This window comes from Ovis canadensis, chromosome 1, assembly GCF_042477335.2.
Source record: "Ovis canadensis isolate MfBH-ARS-UI-01 breed Bighorn chromosome 1, ARS-UI_OviCan_v2, whole genome shotgun sequence".
NCBI lineage: Eukaryota > Metazoa > Chordata > Mammalia > Artiodactyla > Bovidae > Ovis > Ovis canadensis.
In genome coordinates, this window is record NC_091245.1 from 1,549,276 (window position 1) to 1,569,657 (window position 20,382).

General features: G+C 54.9%; 1 protein-coding gene across 5 annotated transcripts in view; it reads left to right on the forward strand.

Moving 5' to 3' along the window:
* The first annotated feature begins 1,016 nt into the window (after window positions 1-1,016).
* The window catches only part of KIF1A (kinesin family member 1A), a 91,560-nt gene continuing 72,194 nt past the window's right edge, over window positions 1,017-20,382 (forward strand). For 4 of the 5 annotated variants that reach the window (XM_069600355.1, XM_069600526.1, XM_069600609.1 and 1 more), the window contains exon 1: window positions 1,017-1,337. The gene's annotated coding sequence lies outside the window, so the exon portion shown is untranslated. Of the gene's footprint in view, window positions 1,338-5,508; window positions 5,856-20,382 lie in introns of those variants that run through there. The other variant, XM_069600427.1, reaches the window with a different exon arrangement.

The following is a 20,382-nucleotide window of genomic DNA, read 5'->3' on the forward strand; positions in this document are numbered from 1 at the left end:
GCTGTTTCCACCAAAAATTTGGAAGAACAGTAATTCCTCTTTTAGGCAGGTAGTTCCAGGAAACAGAGGCTCTCTGAGGCTTTGGAGGGTAGGATGGTTGTGTGTGCCTGCGCCCTTGCCACTTTCAAGGCTCAGGCCCCCACGGACGCTGCACGTGGAGGCGAAGCATCTCCTTACGCGCACCTCCCTTACGGGTGAGGATTAAATGGCTAACCGAGCAAACCCTTGGGGTAGCGCCTGGCACCTGCTGGACGCCGCAGAGGCTTGGCCCTGGGGATGAAGGGTGCAGGCGCCAGGGGCTGCGTGGGAAGGGGCGGCATGACGTCACCGCAGTTCCGGTGGGTGAGCTGGCCCGAGGCTTTGTCAAAACTGCCCAGCGGTGGGGCTGCGGATGGAGGCCGGTGGCAGGCAGAGATGCCAGTCCGTCCCTGGTGACCTGCTTTCCGGCTGGGGGGCTGACGAAGGCTGGGGTTTGCGGGTGTGGACCGAGGGCCGCCAGTGACTTGGTCTCAACGAGCTGAGCTGGAGAAACAGGGTGTGGGGGACGGGGGCTTGGGGGCCAGAGGATGGTGGGGGTCTCCCCCCGAGGCATGCCGGGAGGAGAGGCTGCAGGCCCGCTGGCCAGCCGGTTGCATCATCCCCGCGCTGAGAGCTGCCTGCGATGCTCTGGCCAAACGCCAGGCGCGATCGAAAACCCACCTGTTACACCTCGGAGTCCGTGTCCCCACACCCCCTACACCCTCACTCCCCTCCCCGAGCGAGGAGCCCCCCCCCCCGAGTTTGTCTCTTATCGTCGACGCGTGCGTGCTGCCAGCATCGCGGGTGGGGCAGGTATGGATTTAGTGGTTTCACGCGAAACGGCGCCGAGCTGGGGAGGGCCAGGCGCGCGGGGCACGCTGGCAAATGCAGGTGGATGGTCGCGGGGCCTCGGGGTTGCCCGGTGAGCTGGGGTTGCGCTAGAGGAGGGGGCGGAGCGTCCCGGCCGCGCTGCCGGGCCCCCACCTCCCCACCAGGGCGCCGCCCGTCAGCGGTGATGTCACACCCAGGCCCCAGCCCCCTCCGGCCCCAGCCCCCTCCGGCCCCGCGGCGGCCGCGACGCCCGTCCCTCTCCCCGCGCGACAAACCAGCTGGCGGCTGGGGCTCGGGCGCCGCGCGCAGCCAACCAGCGCGGCGGGAGGGGCGCGGGGCGGGCCGGGCCGGGGGCCCGCAGCCGTCACGCGGTGCCGCCGTCAGAGCGCCCGGCGCAGCCCGGGAGCAGCAGCCGCTCTGCGCTCGCTTGGGACCCGCGCCCCTGCCGGTGCTAATGCCGCGCGGCCGCCGCCAGTGACGCCGCAGAGGTAGGGCCGCATCCCGCACCTGCGTCCAACGCTCCCCGAGCGGGGAGCTTGCGCCCGGAGCCCTCGGCGCGGCCCCTTCCCTTCCCCCGACCCTCCCCCGTCCCTGCGGAGAACAATGGGGCAAATTCAGGGGTGTCCGCCCTTCTTGCGCAGAGAGGCACGGCCCTCTGGAGAGGCCGTTTGGTTGCGGCCCCGGCTGCAGGGGGACGCTGGTCTGGCGCGGGCGGGGTCGCTGCGGGGAGGGCGCAGGCAGCATCTCGATAAACCCTCGCAGCTTCCCCGATCTTCCACTCGCCCGGGCTGGAGCCGACACCCGGGATGCGGCCCGGGCTGGGACTGCACCAGAGGGGGAGGGGAGGGATGGAGCAAAAGGGAGAAAGGCGGAAGGGGCACCCGGGAGGGGGCGCGGCTGGCGCGGCCCGGCCGGAGGGGAGGGTGTCCCGGGCGGCGGGGCGCAGGCAGAGGCCCTAGTGCCCGCGGTGGGGGAGGGCGGATGTTGGAGCGGAGAGCAAAACCGGCGAGCAGGCGGGCGGAGGGCTGCGGAGGAGGTGGCCGCCGGCTTGGTGCGCGCCGCCGGGACTGCCCAGCGCTCAGCCCACGTCGCGTTCTCCTCTCAAGAGACCCCTTCTCCCTTCCAGAAAGCCTCACGGTTTGGGAGGGCCCCCCTGCGGACACAGCTTGCATCCATGCAGCCAGCGCCCCAGTAACAGGTGTGGCCCGGCGGCAGGAGGGGAGGGGGCTGCGGGTCCGCGACGTCTCGGCTGGAGACGCTCCCGGGGCGCGGGGGCTCGGGTGACAGGGGCGCCGCCGCGCAGCCCCTTTGGCTCGTCCTTTAAGCCGCCTCCCTCCCTAGCTCTCCCGCAAACCCAGCAGGCATCTCTCGCGCTCGGAGAGGGCCCCGGACAGCATCCCGGAGGGGAGGGAGGGTCAGCAGTCTGCCCGGCGCTGGGTGGGCGGGGGGACCGCGGGCCGCAGGGCGGGGAGGGGGAGGGAAGGAGGGAATGCCGAGTCATGGGGCCCGCCGGGCGCGGGCGCGATGCGCGCCCACGTTCCCGGGGATGGGGGCTCTCCCGCCGAGATCCGCGGACCCCACCACAGGCGGCCGCCCCTCCCGGGGATGCCAGCGTTGCTGGGCTAGAAGACCGTTAGGGCAAAGGGCTGGCTGGCCCCGGCGGCTGCGGGGAGGCGGTGGTGCGGGGAGGCCCGTGCGCGCAGGGCCGTCTGCGTCCTAACCCCGGGGAGTCGCCCCGCGCGCTTCTGCAGCACCGCCGCCTCCGCCTCACCCCCGCCCCACCCGCCGCTCTCGGGCTGTAAGGGGGGGCCTTTACCGGGACGCGAGCCCATCCCCCTGAGCGAGCCGCTGGGGTCTGGAGTGGGGGCGGGGGCCGTACCTGCGGCGGCCATTTTGCAGGTGTGGTTGGCCACCCGCCCCGGCTGCGGCCGCGGGGCGCGGGGGTCGGGAGCGAGGCGGGGGCGGCGCCTGCAGCGTCTGCAGTGTAGGGTGGAGGATGCTGCGGGCCGGGTCAGGTCTCAGGCCTGCGCTCGACTGCGGTCAAGGCTCAGGAACTTTCTGGGGCTGACCGTTGCGAAGAGGCCACCGACTGGGAGCTGGAGTGAACGGGGACAGTCTGCTTCCCGGGCAGTGAAGGCTGCTGAAGGAGCCGGGTCCCAGCCAGGGCGGGGACTCGGAGCTCATCCCGTGCTGGGCCTGGAGCTGAGGGTGGCGGAGGGCTGTTCGCGGGGTGTGGTCCACAGGGAGACGGGGCGTCCGGTGTGGAGTCAGGCTCCTGAGGAGGGCTTGCGGCTGCCCGCCACGGGCGCTGCCCCTCCTGCGTGTCCTCCCACAGACCGCCCTCCTGCGACCTCCCGCGGGGCCGGCCACACACAGCCAGGTGGAGGCTGCTGTGCAGCCAAGCTGGGAGTTACACCGGACACGCCGGGCAGAGGGGCCCCGCCCACCGACCTTGGCCCCTATTAGTCCCTGGGTCTCACCGCTGCTGACCCAGGACTGACTGCATCCTTTGGAAGCAGAGCAGGGAAGTGGGCCCTGCGGAGGTGGGATGGGGGTGGGGGAGGGACCAGGAATGGGGGGACAGACCTGAGTGGGAGGTGGAGATGGGGGTGCCCAGCCTCAGGAGCAGGCCCCTTCAGCTCAAAGAGGCCAGCCAAGGTGGGTGAGCAGGGCGCGGGTCCTGCTGCCTGGCGGCCGGGAACCCCACCCTGGCCTTTAGTGCTTCAGGCCTGAGACCCTTCCGAGCCTGGAGGGGCCTGGGCCGCCTCCGCTGGGATGGAGAGCGGCTGGCTGGGGTCACCCCCGTGCCCAGTCCCGGGTGCTCCCCAGAGTCCTCTCCACTCAGTATTTTTAGGCCCACAGGCAAGGGCTCCCCGCGCCTACCCAGTGTGCCTCCTGGACCCACAGCCAGGCGCCCCTCTGAGAACTCTGAGGGCCATGCCCTCCCGCAGGCTCTCCGCGCTGGGGTGCCCAGGGACACGGGCAAGCCGCTGGGCTGTCCCCTTCGCTGAGGGGACCCTTCCCACCTGGCGCCACTCGCAGAGGCAGCCCAGGGTGGGGGGAGGGCTAGATGGCAGATGGGGTGACTGGCAGGCCCGTGCTTCCTGCCCCAGCTACCCGAGCACGTTTGCCTTTGAACTCCGGAGCACCGCCAGAACCCTGGCTTCTGGCCCATCGGTGACCCCAAGGCTCCCCCAGAGCCCCCAGCCTAGCGCCTCCGGGCCTCGGTGAGGGGGCCCGCTGTGTTGGAGACGTTGGAGCGGGGAGGGCACACTCAAGGTCAGCAGTCAGCGGAGCCCGAGCCTCCTGAGCCCTCTGCGTTTCCCCCAGCCCCTCTGCGAGCTTTGGCTCCCCTACCCACACCACCCGAGCTGGCTCCCCACCCCTGCCCGGCCCCCTGGCAGCCTCGTAGGTGCCACTGGACGGAGCGGGACACACCGTCCGCTCCTCTCTATCCCAGGGATTTCCTCTCCTAATCCCGGCTCAGCTCTGGGCCGAGCCCCGCCCCTCCCGGCCCCGCCCACTCCACGCCCCGCCCCGGCCGCCTCACGCCCCGCCTCCACAGGGCGCCGGTGGGCGGGGCGGCAGCCGCGCGGCTCCTCCCCTGTCAGGGCGCCTGGGGGGCTGCGGAGCGCCGGGCGGCGCGCGGCCGCCTTTTCCCACTCACCGCTCTGCTCCCCGTCGCGCTTGGGCAGACTGGAGGGCCCCCCGAGACACACAGTCGCTTTCACACGGCCACACACTCACACACTCACATTCTCTCACACGAACACGCCCTCACACACACACTCAGACATAAACACACACACACTCTCGCACTCACACACACACACACACTCTTCCACACACCCACATTCTCTCTCTCACAAACACCCCCTCACGTATACACACTCATACACGCCCCCTCACACACTCACGCACTTCACACACTCTCACAAATACCTGCTCATATACACACACACTCTCCCCCACACACACATTCTTTCTCACAGAAACACCCCCTCACGTATACACACTCATACACACTCCCTCACACACACGCTCAGACACACACACGCTGTCTCACATACACACACACACATAATCTCTTCCACACACCCAAATTCTCTCTCACACAAACACCCCCTCACACATACACACTCATACACACCTCCTCACACACACACACACTCTCCCCCACATACACATTCTTTCTCACAGAAACACCCCCCCACACGTACACATTCACACACACAGACCCCCTCTCTCATACACACTGACACTTCCGATACACACACTCGTGCACACACTCTTACACACACACACCCTCTCACACACACTCTGACACACCCCCACTCACTCACACACCCTCTCACACACACTCTGACACACACCCCTCACACACACACACTTGCGTGCACAGACACACACCCCCTCTCTCACACACACTCGCACACAGACTGCAGCCCTTCCCCGGCTTGTCCGTCCCTGGTCCTCCTCCCCCCAGGAGCCTCCACACCCACACCCGGGAGGGCGGCAGCTCCGGGCGGTGAGCGCAGAGCGCAGCTCCCCCTGGTTTCAGAGTGCATCGCCTTTGTCCTCCCCTCCCCCAGCTTCTCAGTCACGCCCTCTCTTCTGCTGAGAGCCCTCTTTCCTGGCATCCTCGCCCCGGAAACCGCCTCCTTCCTGCTGCTCTCTGCATCCCCTGGGCTGGAGTTCTGTTTGAAGGGCCCCAGCGCGGCTGCTTTCTTGGCTTCCTGTGTTGCTTTTGCTGGAGCACATCCTTGGGTGACTTCCTGAAAAGGGTGGTGAGTCCTTGGCTGCTTGAGAGCATCTTCGCTCTGTCCTCTCACTGGGTCGCTGCTCCGTCTGGGACCCTCCTCGTCAGTAACTCATGCTGAAGGCTTTGTCACCGTCACCTGCATCCAGGTGCTCAAGAGAAGTCTTTGTCAGCAACTCGACTTCCCTCCCTGGATCTCTTAGCATCCTCTCTTCATCTGTGGATTCCTGACCAGCCACGTGGACAGGTTCGGTGTGGGTTTTTGTGTTTATTGGTGTTCAGTGGGGCCTTTCAGTGGAAGACAGGCTTTGTTCTTCCGTCTGTTCACACTTCTCCCCTTTCATTTTTTCTGTTTTCTTCCTTGAATTCATGCATTGGTCTTTGACGTTCTGGTGTTTTCTCTCATTCTGTCTCCTTTATGCTTTATGTCCTATTTTCCGGACAATTTTCGGACTTCATTTTGGAGTTCTCTGGGGGAGTTTTGTGTTTCAGCATCTACAGTTTATCACTAAGAGCACCATCTTCCTTGTCTCTGTGAGCTCCCAGTTCGTAGCACCCTATTCTTGTTTCGAAAATGCAGTGTCTTCTCGAAACATTCTGAGTAAGTTTAGAGAGGTTTATTGCTTGTTGAGTTGCTCTCTCTTTCTCACAGGGCCTGTTTTCTGCTGGTTTATTTTATGCTGGAGCTGTTACTCCCCTCATGCACGTGGTAGGCCTTGGCCCATTCATCTTAGGGGCCCTGCTGGGGAGTGGATGTGCTCCCACCGTCTTGCGGGGGACATGGGGATGCCGCCAGCAGGTTCGCTTTAGGTGAAGGGATGGCAGCTGTGAGCCAAGCTGTGCCCCCAGTGCCAGAATCTGGAGGGCTGCACCCACATGGAGGGCCCCGTGCTTCCTGGGTGTTTTCTCCCATTTCTGCAGATGAGAACCTGCTGTGTTCACCCTTAGTGTTGGTGGCCATGGGCCTCTGTGGGTGGGGCAGGGAGGGGGTGAGAGTCTCCCCACTGCTGTGGAGGTTCTGCAGGCGGACTTATACCCAGGGCCCCTCTTCAGCCTCACTGCCCACTCCTGCCCCCCGCTGGGCCCACGCACCCCTCAGAGCCGCTGTGCCACAGAGGCCCACGCCCCTAATCCTCACGGGGGGGGGGGGACGAGGAGGAGGGCCTGTCCTAGCCGCCCTGCAGATGGGCCCACAGAGGCAGGCAGGGCTCTGTCCCCAGTGCTGACATGCTGGGCTTCACGCCGAGGCCTCAGCATCAGTCGGTTGGATCTCTGGCCTGGGGCGTCCCCACCACCCTGAATTCAGTGTCAGCGTTCTCGGAGCGCCGTTGTTTCCCCTGCTCTCAGCAGTGCGCCAGGGCGTGAGGCTCTGTGGGCTGACCTCACCGTGCACATTTGTCTGCTCCTCTCTGAATCGAGTTTTCGGATTCCCCGGGAGGCTTCATCCACTTTCACGTCTGGACAGCGCTCTGTGTGGCTGAGCGGTCTCTGGTCTGGGGACAATTAGGTGTCTCCGTTCCCTCCGTCTTGCCTCCTGGGCTCATGCACAACATCTCCACTTGTGCAGCTGCTGGCCACAGGGTCTGCAGCCTTACTAGAAATTGCCCTGTTGTTCTGAAAGTGGTTGAACCAACAAACTTTTCCCCCATGATCCCTAAGTTCCTGTTGTTCTATCCTCACAACATCTGGGGTTGCAGACATTTTAATGTTGACCTGATGGGTGTGGTTTTAAACAACACTTTTTTACTCACTGTTGTGGTTGAGTATCTTGTCCTGTAAGGCAAAATAAATATCTTGCCTGTTCATATCTTTTTGCCCATTTTTTTCCATTTGTGTCTCTTTGGCTTTGTTCTCTGCATGTTCTGCTCGTGAGTCCTTGTTGATTATATGGCTGCGTGGGTGGACGTCTCTTCTCCTTTTAATAGTATTTTGATGCCTGGACTTTTCCTTTTGGCATCTTCCATGGGCTTAGAAATCCTTCTTAAAGGTGAGCATGGAGAGAACACGTTTTGTTTTCTTCTGAAACTGTATTATTCACATTTAGACCTTCAGTCCACGTGGAATCTGTTTGGGTATAAAAGGGAATCTCACTGTGTATTTTTCCATATGACTGGCCAGTTGTCTTAGTCTGTCCAGGCTTCTGTAAGAGAACAGCGGCACAGACGGGGGCTTACAAACTGCAGAATCTACTTTCTCACAGTTCAGAGGCTGGGAGTCCAGGATCAGGGCACCAGCGCGGTCAGGGTACAGCATGGCCAGGTTCTGGGGAGAGCCCTCTTCTGGGCTGCAGATGGCTGACTCTGTGTCTTCACAGGGCTGGGAGCAGAGACAGGAAGCAAGTCCCCTTGGAGCTTTCTAAGGTCACGAGGCTCCCAAGTGCCCCGCCTCCGAACGCTGTCACACTGGAGGGTAGGGTTTTGACATAGGAGTTTTGGGGGACACAGGCATTCAGTCCATGACACCAGTTTTCTCTGCGCCCCTTTCTCTTCTCATCAGTCTGCAGAGCCTCCTTTATCTGATGTTAGAAGGCTGTGTGTGCAGGCCTGTTTCTGGTGTCCCTTCTGTTACAGTTGTGGTGACTTACTTGTCCCAACCACCTTGTGTTAATTGCTTCAGTTTTATATTAAGTCTTGTTATCAGACATGCTCTCTACCTTCTGTGCTTATTCAAGCTTGTTATTGGTAGTATCTTACTATTTAGAAATTCTTAGAAGCAATCTGTCCAGTTTTACACACACACAAAAACCCACCTGATTTTGTCTGAAGTTACATCTGAATGTTTTGATTCATTTGGGTGAAAATACACATTTTTAAGATATTGAAATTTCTTTTTTATGAACAGATTATAGTTCTTCATTTATTTAGATTTTCTATACTATATGATGTATCCTTTGTTACATTTATTCCCATAAACGTACTTTGTACTTTTGGGTTTTCTTTAAATGGTATCTTAAAAAATACTTTTAAAACTCTTTGTCTCTAGTGCATACCAACATGATTGGTTCCTAGCAATTTTGCTGACCCTTCCCACTCATTCAAATAATTTGTCTATGGGTCCTCTTGATTTCTGTGTAGATAAGCAGATGGTCTGCCTACAATGACAGTTTTATTCTATTCCAGCCCATCTTTGGCCTCTGTTATTCTGTCTTCCTGCCTATCACTCTGGCAAGAACCTCTGCTACAATGGTAAACAAAAGTGGTGATAGTAGGTATCCTGAACTTGTTCCTGAATTTACAGAAAACGTCCCCAGTATTTCAGCGTTAAGGATGGTATCTGGGTAGATTTTTAGTAGGTACGTGTCATGAGATCAGCTTCCCCAGTGGCTCAGTGGGGAAGAACCCACCTGCCAATAAGAAGGCCCAGGTTCAATCCCTGGGTCGGGAAGATCCCCTGGAGGAGGGCATGTCAACCCACTCCAGTGTTCTCGCCTGGAGAATCCCTTGGACAGAGGAGCCTGGTGGGCCACAGTCCATGAGGCCGCATAGTGAGACACAACCGAAGCAACTTAGCACACACGCATTATAAGATTAAAGTTTTCTTTTATCCTCGCATTGCCAAGAGTTTTATCATAAATGGGTTTTGAAAATTATTGAGTGCTTCTTCAGTTATCTGTGGAGAACTTCACTTGACCTATTTTCCCCTTTAATCTGACATGTGGTAAATTTTATTAATAGCTATCCTAATGTTAAGCCATTATATCACCATACTGGTATTCCTGAAATAAACCTATCACATTATCCTTTTTATTTTCTGTTATTTTCTTGCTAGATTTTGAACTTTCTGGTCTAAATCTTAATTTCTTAAATTTTCTGTATCTAATTTGATACCAAGGTCATTTTAGCCTCAGTGAATGAGTTAAGGATATAATCTTTCTCCTTCTGTTTCTCTCTCTTTTTCTTGTTCTTTTTCATAGTTTGTATAAGATTGGAAAAATCTGGGTTTTTTTGTATGTATGGTAGAACTCCCTTATAAAAGTATCTGAGTCTTCTGATTTTCTTTTGGTGGTTAGAATTTTAAACTTTTGAATCTGTTTCTTTAATGGTTATAGAAAAATTCCTACTGAACTTTTCTCCTAGTTATAGATCATCTTCTTCTGCAACTTGGCATGTGTGCAGTCATTTTTAAAATTGAATTCGAGCCATTTCTACATTGTGGAGCATCTGAGTTATGCTTTCGGCTATGTTGGCTTTGTTCTGTTAGGCAGTTCAATTGTTTGAAGACTTATTTGATCCTTCAAGGCCTGATTTTCAGCTTTTCTACAATTACTTTTGGGTAGATGTCACTCCAGGGATAGTTAAGCCCACAATAAACGTGATTCATCTGGGGTCTCTACTGAGTGGCTGGGAATCTGGGATGGAGGGATCAAAAGAATTGTATTCTGACTGGTGGAAGCACAGATGTCTGCTGATTTTGAGCTTTGGGAACTATTCAGTCTTCTTTGCTTGGACCGCTTGGGCATGGACTGGTAGTCTACACGTTTCCGTCGTGGCTCAGCGGTAATAAATCTGCCTGCCAATGCAGGAGATGCAGGTTCAATCCCTGAGTTGGAAAGATCCCCTGGAGAAGGAAATGGCACCCCTCTCCTGGGAAATCCCATGGACAGAGCAGCCTGGCAGCCTGCAGTCCGTGGGGTCGCAAGCCATCAGACAAGACTGAGTGGCTAAACAGCAACAGTGGTGACAAGTGAATCCCCAGCAGGTTTCTGGAGCTCTGTTACCAGGTAATGCTCTCCTTTCCAGACGCTGAGCCGCACATTCCAGCTGCTGCCACCTACCCAAACTCTGACCTTCGTCTGCTCGACTCATCAGTGTTGCCGAGCTGTTCAAGTGCCCCCTGCCAGTGCCTGCGGTCTGTAAATCGCCTCTGGGCAGAGCTGGCGATGGTAGGGCTCATGCCCATGTGTCTCCTGCCTTTCTGCCGCGCTGAAAGCAGCCATTTGCATCTGCTCTGCCCAGTTTGCTAGCTGTTGTTCACCGTGGGAGGTTGAGGGTGGTCCTGCTAACTCCTTCATGGCTGGGTGTGGAACTGCTGTCAGTTTTGCTGGTAGCGTCTTCGTGACCATTCACGCCTGAGCTTACTGGTAGCTCTGCAGTGGTGTTTCTTTTGTGTGTTGGTTAATCGGATGCTGGGGCTTCCTGGCGGTTCACTGGTTGAGGCTTGGCACTCCCACCGCGGAAGGCACCGGTTTGGTTCCTGGCCGATAAACTAAGATCTGGCATGTCTTGTGTCAGGGCCAGAAACGTTTTAAAAAAGAAGTTTATTCTTAAAAATTTCTTAACATATGGATTTTTAATGATCTTTTATTGATTTTTTTATTTCATTGTATTCAAATTACATGATCCATTTGATACAGAGTCCGCATGGTAAAAATACTGTAAATGTTCCCTGTGTTGTAGAAAAGAATGTGTTTCTCTGATTTTTGAGGGCAAGAGAGAACGCCTGTGTCCATCAGTTCATGATCTCCATCCTTGTTAATCGTGTGTCTGCTTGGTCTGGCAGTTACTGAGAGGTGCATTAAACCTCCTGCCATGATAGATTAGTGAATTGTTCCATGTGGCATGGCCCCTAACCTTGGTTTTCGGGTTTCATCATTTCGTCTCTTTGGGACCATTCTGGGTAATTTTTTTCCAGACATTTTCCAGTTCCTTAATTCCCTGTTCAGTTCCATTTCATTTGCTGATTACATTTTGTAAAGTTCTGCATGGTTTACCCCCCATATTTTACTGTATTCTTTTCCATTCCTCCTTATTTCTGTAAGCATTTTAAGTGCACTTATTTTGTAATCTGAATCTGACACCTGCAACCTCTGAGGTCCTTGAGGATCTAATGTTTTCTTTACATTTTCCGCCTGACTCTCGTGGTGAATTTCATCTCAGGTGTTGGGTGGTGTGTCACCGTGAGCACCCATTTAGCTGATCTTCATCTCTGGGAATATTGGGGAGCCTAGGGAGGAAGCTCTTCTCATGGAGGGTCTGTGTCTGCTTTTGTGAGATACTTTGGGTGCAAACACCTGAGACTACTCTGAGCTAATGTCTCAACCTTGGGCTTCCCTGATCACATATGCTTTGTGAATTTTAGACCCAAACCTGTGTGAGGTCAGGCCTGTGGCCTCAAATTCTCAGAAGCACTGGCTTTCTCACCACAGGAGCTGAGGGCCATTCAGACCAATTCCCACGTCCCTTTGATGGCCGGTGGCTTTCCCCCGCTTCCAGAGGATCCAGATTTTTGTGACGCTTGGTGCCACTTCTGACTGCTTGTCTTTGAGGTCACGCCTCCCATCCCCCACTCAGCAGGTGAAGCCCACTTCTCTGCCTTTCTGCTGCATTTTCCTTCTGGGTGGGCTGGTGGAATGGGCTCCCCACTTTCGTTTCAGCTCCTTTCCTTTCTCCCTTTTTCCAGAATTCCCTTCTTTTATTCTGATGCTTGTTGTATATCCCAAATTTCATGGTGATTTCTGATGGGAGGCTATCTCATCCATCGTGCTGCCAGATATGGGAGTCTTTCCTTCACCTTTCCCCCCATAATCTTAATGAGCAAAACCGATTTTTGTTTTCACGCACATGGCACTTGCCAATCAAGGTGAGCTAGCTTTCTCTCTCTCCCACTTTCCCTGAACCACTTGATAATTATTTTAAAAATAATTTTTAGGTTAAATATGAATGTCATTTAGAATAATCAAATATATCTACAAGATTCATTTTGAAGATCAGCCGTTTTTGCTCTCTGTGCCCAACCACTTTCAACTCCCTCTAGCTGTTTTGTTGTTACTGTTGCTATTTAGCTCTGTATTTCTAAATAACGCGCTTATTCTGCTCATTTTTGGCCTGTTTTAGAAGTTATATAAATAGAATTATATAGAATTTAGTGTTTGGTTCGTCATTTCTAGTTTATCTTCTCTCCCTCCTGAAATGCCAGTGAAATAACTGTTGTTGTTCAGTCACTAAGTCGTGTCTGACTCTTTGTGACCCCATGGACTGCAGCACAGAAGGCTCCCCTGTCCTCCACCATCTCCTGAGTTTGCCCAGATTCATGTCCATTGAGTCACTGATACGATCTAACCATCTTATCCTCTACTACCCCCTTCGCCTTTTGCCTTCAATCTTTCCCAGCATCAGAGTCTTCCAGTGAGTCAGTTCCTCTCATCAGGTGCTGAAACATTGGAGCTTTAGCTTCAGTATCAGTCCTTCTAATGAATATTCAAGGTTGATTTCTCTTAGGATTGATTGGTTTGATCTCCTTGCAGTCCAAGGGACTCTCAAGGGTCTCCTCCAGCACCACAGTTCAAAAGCGTCAATTCTTCAGTGCTCAGCCTTCTTTATGGTTGGTTCAGCTCTCACATCTGTACGTGACTACTGGAAAAAACCATAGCTTTGGCTACATAGAACTTTGTCAGCAAAGGGATGTCTCTGCTTTTTAATACGCTGTTTAGAGGTAAACTAGGAAGAACTATGGACGGAGGTTAGCCACATTTTACAGGAGGCAGTGACCAAAACTATCCCAAAGAAAAAGAAATGTAAGAAGGCAAAATGTTGTCTGAGGAGGCCTTACAAATAGTTGAGAAAAGAAGAGAAGCAAATGCCAAGGAGAAAAGGGAAAGATATACCCAACTGAATGCAGAGTTCCAGAGAATAACCAAGGAGAGATAAGAAAGCCTTCTTAAGTGAACAATGCAAAAAATAAAAAATAAAAAAGAGAGAGAGAGAGGAAAACAATAGAATGGGAAAAACTATAGTAGACCTTTTCAAGAAAATTGGAGATACCAAGGGAACATTTCATGCAAAGGTGGGCTCAATAAAGGACAGAAATGGGATGGACCTAACAGAAGCAGACGATAAGAAGAGGTGGCAACAATACACAGAAGAACTGTACAAAAAAGATCTTCATGACCCAGATAATCACGATGGTGTGATCACTCACCTAGAGTCAGACATCCTGGAGTGTAAGTCAAGTGGGCCTCAGGAAGCATTATTACAAACAAAGCTAGTGGAGGTGATGAAATTCCAGCTGAGGTATTTCAAACCCTAAAAGATAATGCTGTGAAAGTGCTGCACTCAATATGCCAGCAAATATGGAAAACTCAGCAATGACCATGGGACTGGAAGAGGTCAGTTTTCATTCCAATCTCAAAGAAAGGCAATGCCAAAGAATATTCAAACTACTGTACAATTGTGCTCATTTCATATGCTAGCAAGGTAATGCTCAAAATCCTTCAAGCTAGGCTTCAGCAGTTCTTGAACTGAGAAATTCCAGATGTACAAGCTGGATTTAGAAAAGGCAGAGGAACCAGAGATCAAATTACCAATATCCTATGGTTCATAGAAAAAGCAAGGGAATTTTAGGAAAACATCTATTTCTGCTTTATTGACTACACTAAAGTCTTTGACTGTGTGGAACACAACAAATCTGGAAAATTCTTAAAGAGATGGGAATACCAGACCACCTTACCTGCCTCCTGAGAAACCTGTATGCAGGTCAAGAAGCAACAATCAGAACCGGTCATGGAACAATGGACTGGTTCTCAGTTGGGAAAGGAGTACGTCAAGGCTGTATATTGTCACCTTGCTTGTTTAATTTCTATGCAGAGTACACAGGAAATACCAGGCTGAATGAATCACAAGCTGGAATCAAGATTGCCAGGAGAAACATCAACAACCTCAGATATGCAGATGACACCACTCATGGCAGAAAGTGAAGAGGAACTAAAGAGCCTCTTGATGAGGGTGGAAGAGGAGAGTGAAAAAGTTGGCTTAAAACTCAACAGTCAGGAAACTAAGATCGTGGCATCTGGTCCCATCACTTAATAGCAATTAGATGGAGAAAAAGTGGAAACAGTGACAGATTTTATTTTCTTGGGCTCCAAAATACCACTGAGGATGGTGGCTGCAGCCACGAAATTAAAAGACACTTGCTCCTTGAAAGAAAAGCTATAACCAACCTAGACAGCGTATTGAAAAGCAGAGACGTTACTTTGCCGACAAAGGTCTGTCAAGTCAAAGCTATGGTTTCTCCAGTACTCATGTAGGGAGGTGAGAGTTGGACCGTAAAGAAGGCTGAGCACTGAAGAATTGATGCTTCCTAACTGTGGTGCTGGACAAGACTCTTGGAAGTCCCCTGGACTGCAAAGGGATCCAACCAGTCAATCCTAAAGAAAATCAACCCTGAATCTTCATTGGAAGGACTGTTGCTGAAGCTGAAGCTCCAATCCTTTGGCCACCTGATGCGAAGAGCTGACTCATTGGAAAAGACCCTGATGCCGGGAAAGATTGAAGGCGGGAGGAGAAGAGGACGAGGATGAGATGGTTGTGTGGCATCACTGGCTCAATGGCATGAATTTGAGCAAGCTTCAGAAAACGGTGGAGGACAGGGGAGCGTGGCGTGTTGCAGTCCGTGGGTCTCAAGGAGTCGGACAAGAGTTAGCAACTGAAGAACAGCAACAACCCTACCTGTGGTTCTGCCCTCCTTGTACAGTCTGTGCCTGTCAGGATTTTCAGATCAGGTCCTGATGTGGTTGCTGAGGCCCCTTCTCCCAGGGCACCTGAACTCTGACCTCTGTCTCCTTGGCACCTGAGACCATGGGAGAAGTCTCATTGATCCAGAGGCTTTCTGCTTGAGTTCGAAACTTCCGCCCTTCCTGCCTTTGGAGTTTGGCAAGTGTCTTAAGGGGAGAACTAACCATTTGTTCCATTTAAGTCTCTGCTTCTTTCTCCTGGGATCTTGGCCTCTTAAGTGTTGTTTTTCTCAACCTAAAAGCTCTGCAGGTTCTCCATCCCTCAGCAACGGCTCTCTGCGTGAGAAGACTCCGGACTCCCAGGCTCGTGCCTGTGACTGGAATGCAAAGCGCTGGGGGAGAATGTGCTGGGGAAGTCGTCCCCTGCCCCACAGCAGCCCCATCCCTGGAATCTCCGCCTGCCAGTCTGTGTGGCTTCTGTAGCTCTTAGATTCCTTCAAGCAGATTTAAAAACAGTGTGTGGCTCCTCCCATTGTGAACGCTGGGGTGGGCAGGCAGCGGGGCGGGGGAGGAGGAGGAAACCAGCGTCTTCCTCTTGCTCCCCCACCTGGGGGGAGGAGGGAACCAGCGTCTTCCTCCCGCGTCCCCCACCTGGATGCACAGGCCCTCCTTTGTTTTTCCTGTTTGCTGCACGGGTCTCCCCCCAGGGCCATGAGCAGAGTCTCCTGTGTGTTCTTGTAAATGCTTTCCCAGACGAAGGTCTAGCTCTTCTTTCTTTAGCCAGTTGTCCAATACCGACCTTATCCCATCCTGCGACGCTGCTTTATCACTGGTGGATTTTGGGTTTGCCTGTGTGTGTGTGGCCCAGCTTCATGTTTCCACTTTCCTCTCTTCTCACGTCACCACTAGACTTTGGGAATGACTGCAGCTTTAGAGTAAATACCATAGCTGGTAGGGCGTGCTCCCCTCTTTCTTCTTTTTCAAAACTCTCTTCCAAACTCTTGCCAGATTTCACTGAAAATCCTGTTGGAATATTTTGCTTATTGGAATTGCACTGAATGAATATAGCTAAATCTGGGGAGAACTGAAAGTTTTGCATTATCAAATTGAACATGTTTCATAAATATTTTCTTTGTTGCTAATTATCACCTGTTTTAGGGCTTGGGATCACATATTCAAAGGGCCCAGCCTTGATGTTTAAGGTATAGGGCCTCTTGCTGAAGGTGTATTAGAGTCCTCATCCTAGTTTGCATTCTCACTAGGAATTCACCACCTGTTGTACTCTTCCCACTCCACCCAGAATGTCCTAAGACTTTTCTCAGTTTCAAAAGTGCAGAGATTTTCCTGCATAGGGCAACGTGCATTCTCAGAGAGGCACACCCTCCAGTCCACGTTGGATGGCCATCCATGGACGTAAGAAGGTGAGAGTGTTGAAGAAACATCCGTGGTGTGTGGATGGAGGCATGCAGGTGGCTGGAAGGGGCTGTGGGGTGGAGCTGGCGTGAGTCCAGCCCCCGAATTTGGCCCCCACCCTCTGGGCTTTCACTCATGTCCCGAGCTTTTGGCCTTGGTTGTTGGCCAGCCTGGTACTCTCTCGTCTCCCTGTAGCCTTGGATGAGCTATGTCATCTGAGAGGACAGTCCTGCTCCTGTCCAGCCTGTTCTGGGGAGTCCTGGGGCACCGAGGAGCTGGCCCTGGGAGTTTGCAGGATTGACCCCAGCCCTGCCCATGCCCTCCCCTCTCTGTAGAGAGAAGAGAGTCTCTCTCTGGGTCTCACCTGGGTCTCTGCAGCCCCTCCTGCTCTTGGTCCTGGGTCTGTGCACAGAGGCGCCCCCCCATCCTGGAAGGGGGTCTCTTGGTCAGACTGTCCAGAAGGTGATGATTACAGGGGAGGCTGAAGCAGATCTTTTCAGAAGTGGAGGTGTCACGGACCCTCAGTGTGGGAGGGTTTGAAAGAGACCCCAGGCCTCTGCTCCACTTGGATGCCTCTGGTGACAGGAGGCTCAGGACTTAACGGGCATCAGGTTCATTTCAGACAGTAGTAGGGGAGCCCTGGCAACTGAACAGCTGAACAGCAGCGACGAGGAGGAGCCCCCAGAACTCCGGGCTGCCTGTTTCCTGGAGCTCCCGGCCGTTGCCGTGACCGGTAGCTCGCCTTCCTTAGCCTGCCCCTCCCCTTTGCCGGGAGCCCCTCCTCAGCCCCAAATCCCTGTGGGGGAGCAGCAATGGCATCGGCTGCTGCCCCGCAGCCCTGGGGAAGGAAAAGCTCCTACTTACTAGAAATTTTTATCAGCTTTCTGTTTCATCCCTGCCATACGCCAGGCCTTGTGCTAAGTGATTTACCCACATTTTGTTTTAATAATGCATGAAAAATCACACATTTTTTTCCCCCACCAGGGAAGCTGTTCCCCATTTGGCTTATTCCAAGTGACTTGGCCATGGCCTCTCCCTGCAGCCCTGAGGAAGTCACTCTCCCTGGAGGTCCGGGATCCCAGAGCAGAATCACTTTGGGGTCAACCTCCTCAACCTGGTCATGGTGCAGATGGGTAAACCGAGGCCCAGGGGCTGAGTCACACAGCTGAGATAAAGGCAGGACCGGGATGTGCCCTGACCCCAGGCCGTGCCCTGACCCCAGGCCTGCGCCGAATCGCTGTGGCGTGCGTGATTCCACCCTGGGCGTGGCCTCGGGGCTCGACCCCGGGATCCAGGAGAGTTAGGACAGGCGGCATTGTGCAGACGTCTGTCCTGTTGGTTAGGGCAGTCGACTCCACCGTTTCGGTTTGCTGAGTAAATCGCCCCCTTTCCTACTGGCTTGGAGACCACATCAAGTCGTGGCTGCCGGCGGGAGCCCCAGGGAGGTTGCGCACGGACAGCCTGCTGTGAACGCCCTTGCCCTGTTGGTGACTTAAAGGCCGGCCATGCGGGGGTCGTTTTCACTTGCAGAGAGCCCAGCCGGTCACTGCCCCCGTCGCAGGTGAGGACTCGTGCTGGCTCTCATGCGGGCTGGTGGCTGCACGCGGGCTCTGGGGAGGAGTCCCAGGGAGGTTCCCGGCTGGGCTGAGTCCCCTAGGACCGGCCCCCTGTGGTCCCTGATGGCCCGTGTCTGCCCGACCCTCTTCCTTCTGTGCTGCTGAGGCTGCCTGGGGGCAGCTCTGGGCACTGGCCTCCCTCGGGGGCTTCCGGGGCAGGGGCACTGTCGGGGCTGGAGGAGCTCGGGAGGAGGTGAAACAGCTCTGCAGAGGTGCCTTGGGGCACACTTGGTTCCCATGGATTTTGCCTTTCTGCCAGGTGGGGCTGAGGCTCTTCATGCCCAGAGTCACGAGCTGGCCCCGTGCTAGTGACTAGGCTGCTGTCCTCAGGGACACTCGGCCCTGTGTGGCGCTGCCTTGGAACCGGGGGTGACACCTCACCATACCCCCCGTCTCCTGGCCTTTCAGGGCTCCGGGCCGCTCCCCTTGGACATACCCCACCCTGACCGTGGCGTGGAGGGGAGTGGGACTCAGCCCGCTGTACTGGACAGGGCTCACTTGTCCTTGCTGGTCTCCAGGCGCCCCCTGGGAGGGGGAGGGGCGGGGGAAAGCAGGTGCCCTGTGTGCGGTCCTGCCCTGCCCCAGGGCCCCTCCTGGGAGTCTGGGAGCTGCCCCGTGTCGGGTGGACAGTGGATGCCCGTGGGCCACCCTCCCAAAGGGGAAGGGTGGGACATCAGGTGGGCCCCCCTGCCACATACAGGCCTTGCTTCTGCCCGGGTCCCCACCTCTTCAGCCTGGAAACCAAGCCCCTCCTGCCTGCCCTCCCACCTCATCCGAGTCTCGGGCGCTGCTCCGTCTACTCACCTCCTGCCTGTGGGCTTCCAGCCCAGGGTGGGTCAGCCCTGTCGAGCTGGCACAGACCTAGCTAGGAGCCTGCCCAGGGCCCGCGTCCCTGGGAGGACTGCCTGCTCCGTGTGAGTGTGACCCGCAAGTGGACGTGACGGCCAGCTTCGCATTCACACCCGGGTGGTGGCCGACCCTGGCCGTGCCCCCGCCCTCCTTCCTCAGGCGTTGGCCCCCAGCCGGGTCTCACCGTGGGTCTCCAAACCTCAGTTTCCTTTCTGGCTTTTCTCTCCTCTTTGTTCCTAAAATATTACCAAAGTGACACGCTGCGGACGCGGCATCGAGCTCCGTGGGGGCTGGGGGGCTCTCCCTGAGGAGCAGCCCCGCCCGTGCCCCCGACCCTGGAGTCCCTGTGCCCTGGTCTGTCTGCTCCGTTTGGCTCCCCTCTGGGACGGCCAGCTTCTCTGCACCGTCGACACCTCTCTCCCTCTTCCTACGGGCTGATTAGTACAGTGTGTTGTTTACGACAGCAGGACCGTGAGCAGCCTCTCCTGTTGCTCGAGTGCACTCTGCTTGTGTTTTGCTGTTTCAGTCTGCTGAGGTGGGCCTTGGGTGCTGTATGTGGACCTCGTTTATCATGCGGATCTTCCTTGGGGCTTTTCTCGTTTATCACGCAGATCTTTCGCAGGACTCACGAAGTCTCTAGCTGTGCTCGGGCTTAGTTGCCATGTGGCCTGTGAGATCTTGGTTCTCTGACCAGGGATCAAACCCTCATCCCCTGCACGAGAAAGCAGATTCTTCCCGTCTGGACCATTTTCCTTCTTGTGGAAGATGTTATCAGAAATAACTGACAGCTGATGCCTGGGTTCATCACTGATCTCTAATCAAACCCTCAGATGGACGCTTCTCTGCGTGGGGACCCTTCCAGCCTTGCAGCGCTGTCTTGCCCCTGGGTGGGTCCCCTCCACTGCCCTCTGACTGGGGGTGTCCCCCTCCAGGCAACCCCAGGGCCCTCCTGGGATCCCTTCACCATCCTCTGGCTGGGATCCCACCCACGTCTTCCTCACGTGTGGAGCACAGGGTCCCACCTCTTCCAGTCTTCCTGGGTCTCCCTTTCACCCTCCCCCGGCTGTGGTTTGCCTGAGGTCAGAGTTCTAGGCTGAATATTGCTGCCGTTCCTCAGCAATCTGAAAGTATTTCTTCCTCCACTGTCCATGAGGTGATGGTGCCATTCTGAGTCTCCCTCCTCTGTGGCCTGCCTTTCTCTGTGGAATCTTCCCTTTAGCCCGGAACTCTTGAAAGTTCACCATTTGCTGCGGTTTATGACCTTTTGTAGCAGGTGGGGTAGGTAGACCTCTGAATTTGGAAACTCATGACTGGCAATGCTGGGAAGTTTTCTTGAATTATTTCTTTAACAGTTTCTTTTCATTGAGCCTCAAATTTTATTTCTCTTTTCACATGGAAAATTACTTAATTGTATTTCCAAGCTTTTTATTTACTTTTAAAGGTCTGTT